We start from the raw sequence: 10,023 nt of genomic DNA on the forward strand, positions 1-10,023 counted from the left end.
AATGGGAGGGATATCACTGTTAGACTGTTGTGTATGGGAATAAGTGTCCCCATGAAAATCTCCCATGAAAATTGTGTTGATCCACAATTCTACCCCTGACCTACAAAATAATATGGCAGACACTCTAGGCCATATACATTGCTGTGGCCATGATGTTTTGCTTTGTGGTGTGTCAAATTTAACTTGTTATGAATTGTTTGGTAGGCAGTGGTGCTTGCCAAACATGCCCATTAAACTCAGACTGTACCTTAACTGCGTGTCAACTGATTAACCAATGACAATCTGAACATAAATGAGCACAACACAGATAGATCATTACACAGTCTGCTAAACAGAGTATTAACTATGCCAAATCGGCAAAAATCAGGTTTTTATATGACTAACTAGGATCAAAAGGGTAAGTTAGTAAATCAGCAATAACCAATATTAATGAATGTTAAAAGTAGAATAATTGACAATAATACTACACTAGGCTAGAGTGCACTCTACGGGATTGAATAGGATCAGGGGCGGACTGACCATTTGGAAACTCGGGCACTGCCCGAGAGCCCGGGCTCAGTAGGGGGCCCCATGAGATGCCCTGGTACCTTTTTTGAGTTTGGTCAAGGACACAGGGGCCCCATAATCCCTTATTGCCCGGGGGCACCATGAGTTGTCAGTCTGCCCCTGAATAGGATACAGCTTCTCTTAAGAGGTTCCTCTTTAACCAAATAAAAAGGAGCAAGACCTTGGGGTAGCAATTGTTAAAGGCAGTCTTTAGTGACGAATCCTCAGCCAGCTAAATGTTAGGGCCCGTTGGCGCTCAATAAGGCAGTCAATAAGACCTGCAAGGAGTATTAGATCTATGGAGTAACTGGAAGGTAGTTCCTAATGGCTCAGTCACTAATGGTGGTAACAAGTAGCAGCCACAAAACCCTCTCACCAGGCCCAGCGACATGGCAGCAGTGGTCTCTCCGATCAGGTATCCGGTCACTCTGGGTCACCCGTGGCGAGTCTGGTAGGTAGCTTCGTCCCTCAGTACTCAGGTCACTTGGGGTCACAGCCATGTAAAAGACAGCTCTGCACCCTCTGAATGTCCCTCACATGGCTGTGGGTTCCTCTGGCACAGGTTCTTTCTCTCTTAGATGGAGTTTCCTTGACATGATCCTGTCACACTCGGCTCCTGTCACCCTTAGCTCCTGTCACACTCTCCAGAGAATAACAATTTCCCAAACAAATATCTAGTTCAATCTATTTTTTTTTCTTGCCAAGCTAGCTGGCTCTGTAGTTCCAGTCTCAATTTATCTCAATGAGCAGCACTTCCAGGGACTACATATCCCATGATGCTCCTCTCATCCTCTATGATTGGTCCCTCACTGTTGCTATAAGGGAGGGGGGAAACAGAGTGGGCAGAGGGCGTTTACTCAGATCCCACAGCCTCGCCTTGCCTTGTCACAGTCGCTCCAGCCCTCACTTTTTTTTCTGGTGGTGACAGGAGGAAGCAGAGCGTCAGGAACACAAGGAGCCACTCTCCCTCGCTCTCTGAAGCTCTGCAGCAGAGGTGGGCTAAGCAAGGAGGAAAGGGATAATGATCCCCAATTCTATTCCTGTCATTGCTGCACTCTTACACCATAATTACAAGAGACTGCTTGGTCACTGATCTAGGAGTATGCAGTTACCACGCTCTCAGCACGGAAACCTTTGCCACCCATGGACGCATATGTGTAGTATATGGGCGTTATAGCCCTCTCTCTTTGCCTCTGCACATTTATGTCACATTGGCAGCAACTGGTTAAGCAGAGAGTCACTTTCTTCTATTTTTTTTTGTCAACTGATTATTCTTTTCCTAACGCACATATTCTGATGTTGCTTCTGTAGGTGCCGTGCATCAGGGTACACTCTAACAAAGTTAACTCCATTCCAGGGGGGGACTGACCATTTGGAAACTTGGGCACTGTCCGAGGGCCCGGGGTCAGTAGGGGGCCCCATGAGATGCCCCTGGTACCTTTTTCATAGGCTTTTTTGAGTTTGGGCAAGGACGCAGGGGCCCCATGATCCCCTATTGCCCGGGGGCCCCATGAGTTGTCAGTCCCCCCCTGCTCCATTCAAAAGAACGTAACAACAGACCACGCTCATAATACAAGCACTGGAACAATACATTCCCAGCAACAGGAAGGAGTGAGGGAGTATGAATCACAGGTGACATTTCCTCTCATGTTGCCTGGTAACCCCCACAACAACAACAACAACACTATGCATCTAAAACAATGCTAATGAGGCATAATCCTCTTTCCCTAACAATGTTTGCAAAGTACTTTACCACAAGGTTCATTTTCTTGTGATATCCTTATGTCACCATCACCATTGTTTTCAATGGACTTCCAAATTTAAACAGTCCCAAGTGTCCAGAAATTTGTAGATCTACTGATTATTTTTGAACTGGTCCTGCTTTGTTTTGATATCATTTTATTCATACCCCTGATAAAGGCAAACTTTTTGTGCACCAAAATGCGTTTGTGAGCAACGGTTCCTATCCCTTGAACTGTTATTGCTCCCAGTGGGAGCCAGTCTTTAGATAATCTGGCTGCAGTTGGCAAGAAAAGAAAAAGAGAGAGCGTTGAGTGTGCTTTCTTCCCTTCAGGAGAGGCCTAGCTAGAATTGTAGGGCCTAGGCCCCAAATGTGGAATTGAGGGTATGGACTACAACAGGCCTTGAAATTTCAACTCGCCTGCTCGCATCGGCGAGTGGAAATTATGGTGGGGGCAAGTGTGTCCCCCAGGGCCGTCTTGCTGAGCAGGCTCGGAACTCAGGCCGGATCTGTCATTGGCACTGGGAGCCGTCAGACTGCTCAATAGTTGAACACAGTGAAAGCAAAGCAAGGAGTGTGTGCTGTGCTCTCTGCCTCCCCCTAGAGTGCAGTACCCGGCTCTGTGAGTGAAGGTAACAAAGTACTGCAAGTTTTTATAGGGCTGTGTGTGTGTGTGTGTGTGTCTATTTGTATGTGTGTGTGTGTATTTGTATGTGTGTGTGTGTATTTGTATGTGTGTGTGTATTTGTATATGTGTGTGTATCTGTATGTGTGTGTGTATGTACATGTATCTGTGTGTGTCTGTGTATGCATGTACATGTGTCTGTGTGTATGTAAATGTGTGTATCTGTACATGTGTCTGCATGTATGTACATGTATGTGTGTGTACATGTGTCTGTGTGTACATGTGTCTGTGTGTGTGTACATGTGTGTGTGTGTTTGTGTGTATGTATGTACATGTGTCTGTGTATGTATGTACATGTGTCTGTGTGTATGTACATGTGTCTATGCATGTGTACTTCTGTGTATGTACATGTGTCTGTGTGTATGTACATGTATGTGTGTCTGTACATGTGTCTGTGTGTGTATACATGTGTCTGTATGTGTGTGTGTGTACATGTGTCTCTGTGCATGTGAGTACATGTTTCTGTGTGTTTATGTGTGTGTATGTACATGTCTGTGTGTGTACAAGTGCCTCTGTTTGTGTGTTTGTGTGTGTGTGTATGTACATGTGTCTGTATTGTGGCAGTACGGTATCGTGCCACGGTAGAAAGCATGATGGAGACCCAGGATTCTCAACCATGCAGGTTGAGGGGCTCCAGGCAGATCTCATAATGCAGAGGAAACTGGTTTATCAGTTTCCTCTTTGGTTTGTAAAGCCTGTTTTGGGACCTGTAGCCTGGAGATTTCTTAGAGATTTGGGAGGGGTGAAATCTCCAATCCTGGGCCCATATTTTGGGAGCAGCCAGCGCGCTGATGGCACAGGTGTGTGCAGGCCTTTTTGTGGAGGCCAGGCCATGATTCTGGGCTCCATCTCGTCAGACAGGAGTCAGGAGGGCTCCACCCCGGCAGACGGGAGGTCTCTGCCTTGGAGTCAGGTGGAAACCAGACTAGCTGTGTGCTAGTGCCAAATTTTGGGAAGAGTCTGCAGGAGGCAGACTTAAAACTGCGTACAAGCCAGGAGGCTGAATACTGTTAATTTGTGTGATGATGGAAACCCCTGCGTGGGAAACCTTTATGTTACAGGACTTTCATTTAAATAAAAGTGGGCAAAAAGGCCCTTAAAAATAAGCGAGTTGCCGTGTGCTTTGAAGAAGCTCTACCACTAATAAGCGAGTTCCCACATATGGTGGAGGATGCGGGCAGAATTGGAGATCCCTGCAAAAGTAAGTTCATCAGTTATATGAACTGTGTTTCTGTGCAATGGACAGCACAATTTGGTGTGTGTGCAGGTGAGGAGAACCTGCCTTAAAGAGACAGTGCTTCATTTCTTGGTTGCTGGACTGTGCAAAAGTGTTGTGAAGATGGGGCGGTCAAAGCAAAGAAAAGAAGCAAGATTTGCTGAAATGAGAGACCGAGCCCTGTGGATGGAGGGGTTGTTACCACCAGAACAAGCCCCATACATGGCTGCACAGAGTTTGCCACAGTGGGAAGTGCATGCTGTTGTCCCTGGCAACGCTGGTGAAAGGAAACCAGTTTTCTGTGTGCAGAGTACTAAGCCTGAAAGAGGATGCAGTGTTGGAAGTTCGGCCAAGAGCGCTCTTGCGGCAGCATGTTTGCGGTGCAGTGAATGGGGGCACACTGTCTCCAAGTGCCCTTTATCCCAGCTTCCAGTGCAAGGTGACACAACCAGACAAAGGTCTGGGTATACAATTGGGAAGCCTGCTTGGAGTTCCAGGAAGGAGCAGCAGGCTGCCCAAAAGTTCCAGAAGAATGTTGTTGCCCATAGCAACACATGTGACTTCAGGCCTGCGGACCCTGTGAGAAAAGTGTCGTCTGCAGAGGATTGTGGCAATGCAGAGATGAGAGTTCAGTGCATCTGGAGGAACCCACAAAGTTCAGCTGGGAGAGTGCCATCTTCCATAGCAACAGGAGAAAACCTGACAACCAGGAGAAGGGGCTACAAGGGAGATGTGGTTCTGTATCCCAAGAAGGTTATCTGTGTAACCATACCCTGCCTGGAATGTGGTCAGTTTGGGCATGGTATCTTTACCTGCCCCAGATTATGGAATACCACTGATGAGGGTGCTACTGGGCAAAAGTCTTCATCTGCAAGCCCAGATTCATGTTTAAAAATGTTGGCAGCTACCCCTAGCAACAGGGATCTGGTGTTACCTGCAGGGGGTGTAAGTTGGTCCGGAATGGCTGCAGTGTTGCCCCGTGACCACATGGGGAAGTCAGCCTGTGGAGAAACCACAGAGGCGAGACTACGTACTCAAGTGAAGGCTATGACACCTGCTGCAGGAAATGGTAAGACTGTTTCAGGTTGTGGGACTGAGTCCAAAGAAGTGAGGGTGTGTCCTTCAGGGAGTTCCACAATACAGATGGACATGGACTGGCTGCTGTGTGCTACCCTGAGTAAGGGTAGGCACAGGGAACAGCCCAACGATTAGCAGGACTAAATATGGAAAAGGACATGGAGACTCTGCATGTGCCTGCTATAATCCAGCAGATGGCTGGTGAAGTTAAACTAGGGGTGACCAAAACTGTCATGGCACCGTGTTCCCTAGTGACAGGTGCTGCAGAGATGCCCAGGGAAACCTCCCAGGAGCCCGCAGTGACGGAGCAGAGGATTTCCCCGGTCAGCTATGGAGCTGCCAAAACTGAATATAGTGTCCCTTTAAAGAGAGAGAGTGCTGTGAGGCATGGCTCACAGGCTGCTCAGCTGGGTAATAGCCAGGGATTACCCGCAAAAACCACAGTCATGTCTATATGCAATGAGAATGCTGATGGTCATGCCGACAAAAGTGTTACTGTTGGTAAATGTAATGTTATGGTTGGTGATGGGCTAGCACAGCTCACTAAGGATAACAGTGTTGATGTGAATATGAGTACAAATATGTTGCCCTTGGCAACAGTATCCAAGGCTGCAAAGGTGTCCATGGAAACCTCCTGGGAGCTCTGTGTGTTGGAGCCAGAGGTTGCCTTGGACACCTATGGTGCTGCTCTGGACAAGAGAGTACTTGATGATTTAAATGCTAAAACTGAAATATTTGAAAATGCTCATGGTGATAATGGGTTAACTGAGTCTGTCAGTACTGACAATACAATGTATGATGGTGATAATGGGTTAATGAAGTCTGTCAGTACTGACAATAGGTATGGAAGTGTTCCTGAGGTGAATGAAGCGCCATCAAAGTATGGTGGTGAGGGTGTGATATTGCAACCTGTTGAGGTTAAAAATTTAGTGCCACAGTTTTGTTTGAACAAAAGTGATATATGTGATGTGTCTGCTGAGCCACTCTGTCCTGTGTCTCCTCCGGCAGTTGATGGAGTACTGCGTAGTACCTCTGATTGGAGCGCAGAGAAAGTAGACTGGGACAGATGGGCTGAAAACCTGTTGGCTTTGTTGAATGGGACCTCTGCTTCCAACAGTGGAGTGGACACGACTTCTGCTGTGCTAAATGGAGGAACTGCAGAGCAGCTTATAGACAAGGCCACACTTGCTGTTGCTGCAGATGGTCTCCCTCCCAATATGGACGGGCCAAGTGAGATTGAGCACATAGCAGAGATCGTGCCCACAAACCACAAAGGATCCAATGGTGTGGGAATGAATAGTGTGATCCCAAATGAGCCAGTGTTGGTGGAAGTGTCAGATGGCACAAATCAAGTGATTGGGGTCCGTAAACCAAATGTGGAATTATGTTAGGATGTTCAGGTGTCAGGACAGTTGCTGGAAGAGGTTCATGTGCCAGTGGAGCTGGTGGATAGCGACGTTGCCATGGGAGACAACCACTCCACGCTGTGCACTTGGTCTCCAGACACTGCCCTGCCAAACATTGAAATTAATTCTGACAAAGGTGTGGATGTTTCTGACCATGAGGAAAAATGCAAGACCCTTGTAAATGTTGATATTTATTATGATGAGGAAAAGTGTGAGGCACTGGTAAATGTTGATCATTCAGTTTCTGCGGGTGACCATAAACCTAATGATGGACCTGAAGGTCAAGTGGACATGTGTGCTGATAACCCTGAAACATGTGATGTGGTGGGTAATGATGTGGTAGACACAGCTGAGCTAAAAGCTGGAGTTGAATTAGGCCCCCTACAGGTTCAGGAGGGTAGTCTGGAAAGGGAAACTTTAAATGGCTTATCTGCCCCGAGGGAAAACTTGAAAGAAGTGGATTTAAAGAGGTCCTCTGACATAAAAACATCTGAAGGGCAAGACAATTGGGCTGTCCTTCAGAAGGAGAGTAGGACATTGCTGTCGTCTGAGAATGTCAGTGACCAAAGGAAGCATGCAGTGTACGGGGGGAAACAAGCAGAGCTAAGTTTAGTCAGTAAGAGGATGCATGTACATAGAATGCAGAGAGGGACTAAGGGAACCCCAATAAAAGAGCCCACACTTCTTGTGTTTAAAAGCGTGACCCCTTCAAAGGTAAAGGGAAACCGGCTGTTGAAAGTACAGCGTAGCTTTAATATTATCCGACACCTAAAACTCAGGCGTCAACCTCATCCTCAGAAAGGTACCAAGTTTTGGAAGTTCCTTAATGGGAAGGTGACTTGGGTGGCCCCAAGGAAAATAGAGAGGCAACGCTTTTGGAAGCGTACCCGTAAAAAGGCACAGTGTCTTTATAGGGCCCAAGTCCGTGTACTAGAACACAGGGAAAGTCGCCTCATAAGACAGGAAGGAAAGTTTCCCTTTGAAAGCAAGGTCAGTCAGGAATGGGCTCATATGGGTGAAGGCTGGCACAGTGGTGCCATATTAAAGAGTTTGGGCTTGTGTATTCTGCCCCCTACGGGATCAAAACAAAGGGGGGGGATATGTGGCAGTACGGTATCGTGCCACGGTAGAAAGCATGATGGAGACCCAGGATTCTCAACCATGCAGGTTGAGGGGCTCCAGGCAGATCTCATAATGCAGAGGAAACTGGTTTATCAGTTTCCTCTTTGGTTTGTAAAGCCTGTTTTGGGACCTGTAGCCTGGAGATTTCTTAGAGATTTGGGAGGGGTGAAATCTCCAATCCTGGGCCCATATTTTGGGAGCAGCCAGCGCGCTGATGGCACAGGTGTGTGCAGGCCTTTTTGTGGAGGCCAGGCCATGATTCTGGGCTCCATCTCGTCAGACAGGAGTCAGGAGGGCTCCACCCCGGCAGACGGGAGGTCTCTGCCTTGGAGTCAGGTGGAAGCCAGACTAGCTGTGTGCTAGTGCCAAATTTTGGGAAGAGTCTGCAGGAGGCAGACTTAAAACTGCGTACAAGCCAGGAGGCTGAATACTGTTAATTTGTGTGATGATGGAAACCCCTGCGTGGGAAACCTTTATGTTACAGGACTTTCATTTAAATAAAAGTGGGCAAAAAGGCCCTTAAAAATAAGCGAGTTGCCGTGTGCTTTGAAGAAGCTCTACCACTAATAAGCGAGTTCCCACAGTATGTAAACCTACTTGTATGGGTGGTTTGGTTAGGTTCAGGATTATGTGGTTATTATGGGTGGTAGAGTATGGGGCATTTGAGGTACTGCTGGGTTGGATAGTAGGTAGGATATGCTTGTTAGAGTTATGGTTTTGTGAGTGAAAGATTATGGGGGGTTGTGATTATATGCGGTGCATGGTCTAAGTATGATGGAGTGTTTAGGGGGACATTGGAGGTCCTGATGTAATGTGGGGGGACTCTGAGGACCCTGATGTAATGTGGGTAACATTTAACAGTGCCATTTCGTGAAATAATTTACAAGGGCGTGTTTAGGGGCGGAATTAGGGGTGTAGCAGGGTAGGGGTCGCGTGCGGCAACTGGTGGCGAGTAACTCTTAAGGCATGGCTAGTAGCTCAGGACTTGAAATTTTAAGCAATGGACTAAAATACTAAAAGTGAGTACCTCAATTGAGAATGTGGACAAACATACGACAATATGCGAGTATCACAGGCCCTGGGTGTTTGGTTGGACTCTTGGAGCCCTAATCTGGACCATAAGAATCACAGGCTTACAAGGTTAATGTGGACAGTGACCAGGGGGATGTGACAAGAAGGTCTGGGATCAACCTCCATGGACATGTACAGATTATGGGCTTGGGTGGTGTCACTTACCTGGTTGAGGCTGTTCTGTATAGAGGGCCAGCCTTACACCTCTTGTCCTGTTTTCCCTGGGGAAGATGACAGGGTATAACAGGGCACAGAGTGGCACAGGTGTCTGTAGGAGATCCAGTTCAGAATATATTGAAAGCAGAAGCAGAGCCGGAGCAGGCCAACTGGCAGTAGGAAGATACTGGATATCATATGCGTGGTCAGATGGACAGAGGTCAGCAACAACTGCGCAGCAGGAGTGCAAAGTCAGGGAAAAGGAGCAGAGTCAGATCCAGGCCAAGGTCAGCATCAAGTGGGCAGATGTACCGAAACAGCTGGCAGGAAGGAAGGTCGGGTCACAAACCAGAGTTAGCAACATAGGTTCACGAACAAGCAGGATGGAGAAGCCGGGTGAGGATACAGATGAGCACAGGATCAGGTCACAAGCAGAAGGAGCTGACAACCAGTCAGCAATGAACCTGAGTCCTGTAAGGCTTTACCCTCTTCATACCGGCGCCTCCCGGCCCTTTAAGAGTTTCAGAAGCCAGGAGGCGGGGCAGGGTTTAGGGATCATGTAACTGTCATGACGCGTCGTCACGGCGGTCACATGATCGGGAAAGGTCCCGATCGAGAGAGGAGATCGGGACCTTTCCGTGAGTACCGGACATGTGTGCTGAGAGCGCGGAAGGGTTTATATGTCTGTTGAGTCTTTGATGGTGTCTATGTTCCCTTGATGGGAGATTCCCTGTCTCTTTTTGTCCTGGTGACTCTTGTCCTCAGCACAGAAAGTGAAGGAAATCCAGCATCTTTTGTTTGTCACTGATAAAGGAATAGAGGGGGGGGGACTTCCAATAGGGCACTTATCTATGAGAGGATTTACTCTCAGTTCCTTTTGTATCTCTGGGAGTGACAGTGAAGGAAAATTTCTCCAATAGAACAGAGGCAGCTAAAAAAAAAATATGTTAATAAAGTGACGCTAAACCTAATCCACAAAAAAGTGACAAGCAATAGTGTACAA

Source organism: Staurois parvus, unplaced genomic scaffold (assembly GCF_062004578.1).
Source record: "Staurois parvus isolate SC_StPar_1 unplaced genomic scaffold, SC_StPar_1.0 ptg000151l, whole genome shotgun sequence".
In the NCBI taxonomy this organism is placed as follows: domain Eukaryota; kingdom Metazoa; phylum Chordata; class Amphibia; order Anura; family Ranidae; genus Staurois; species Staurois parvus.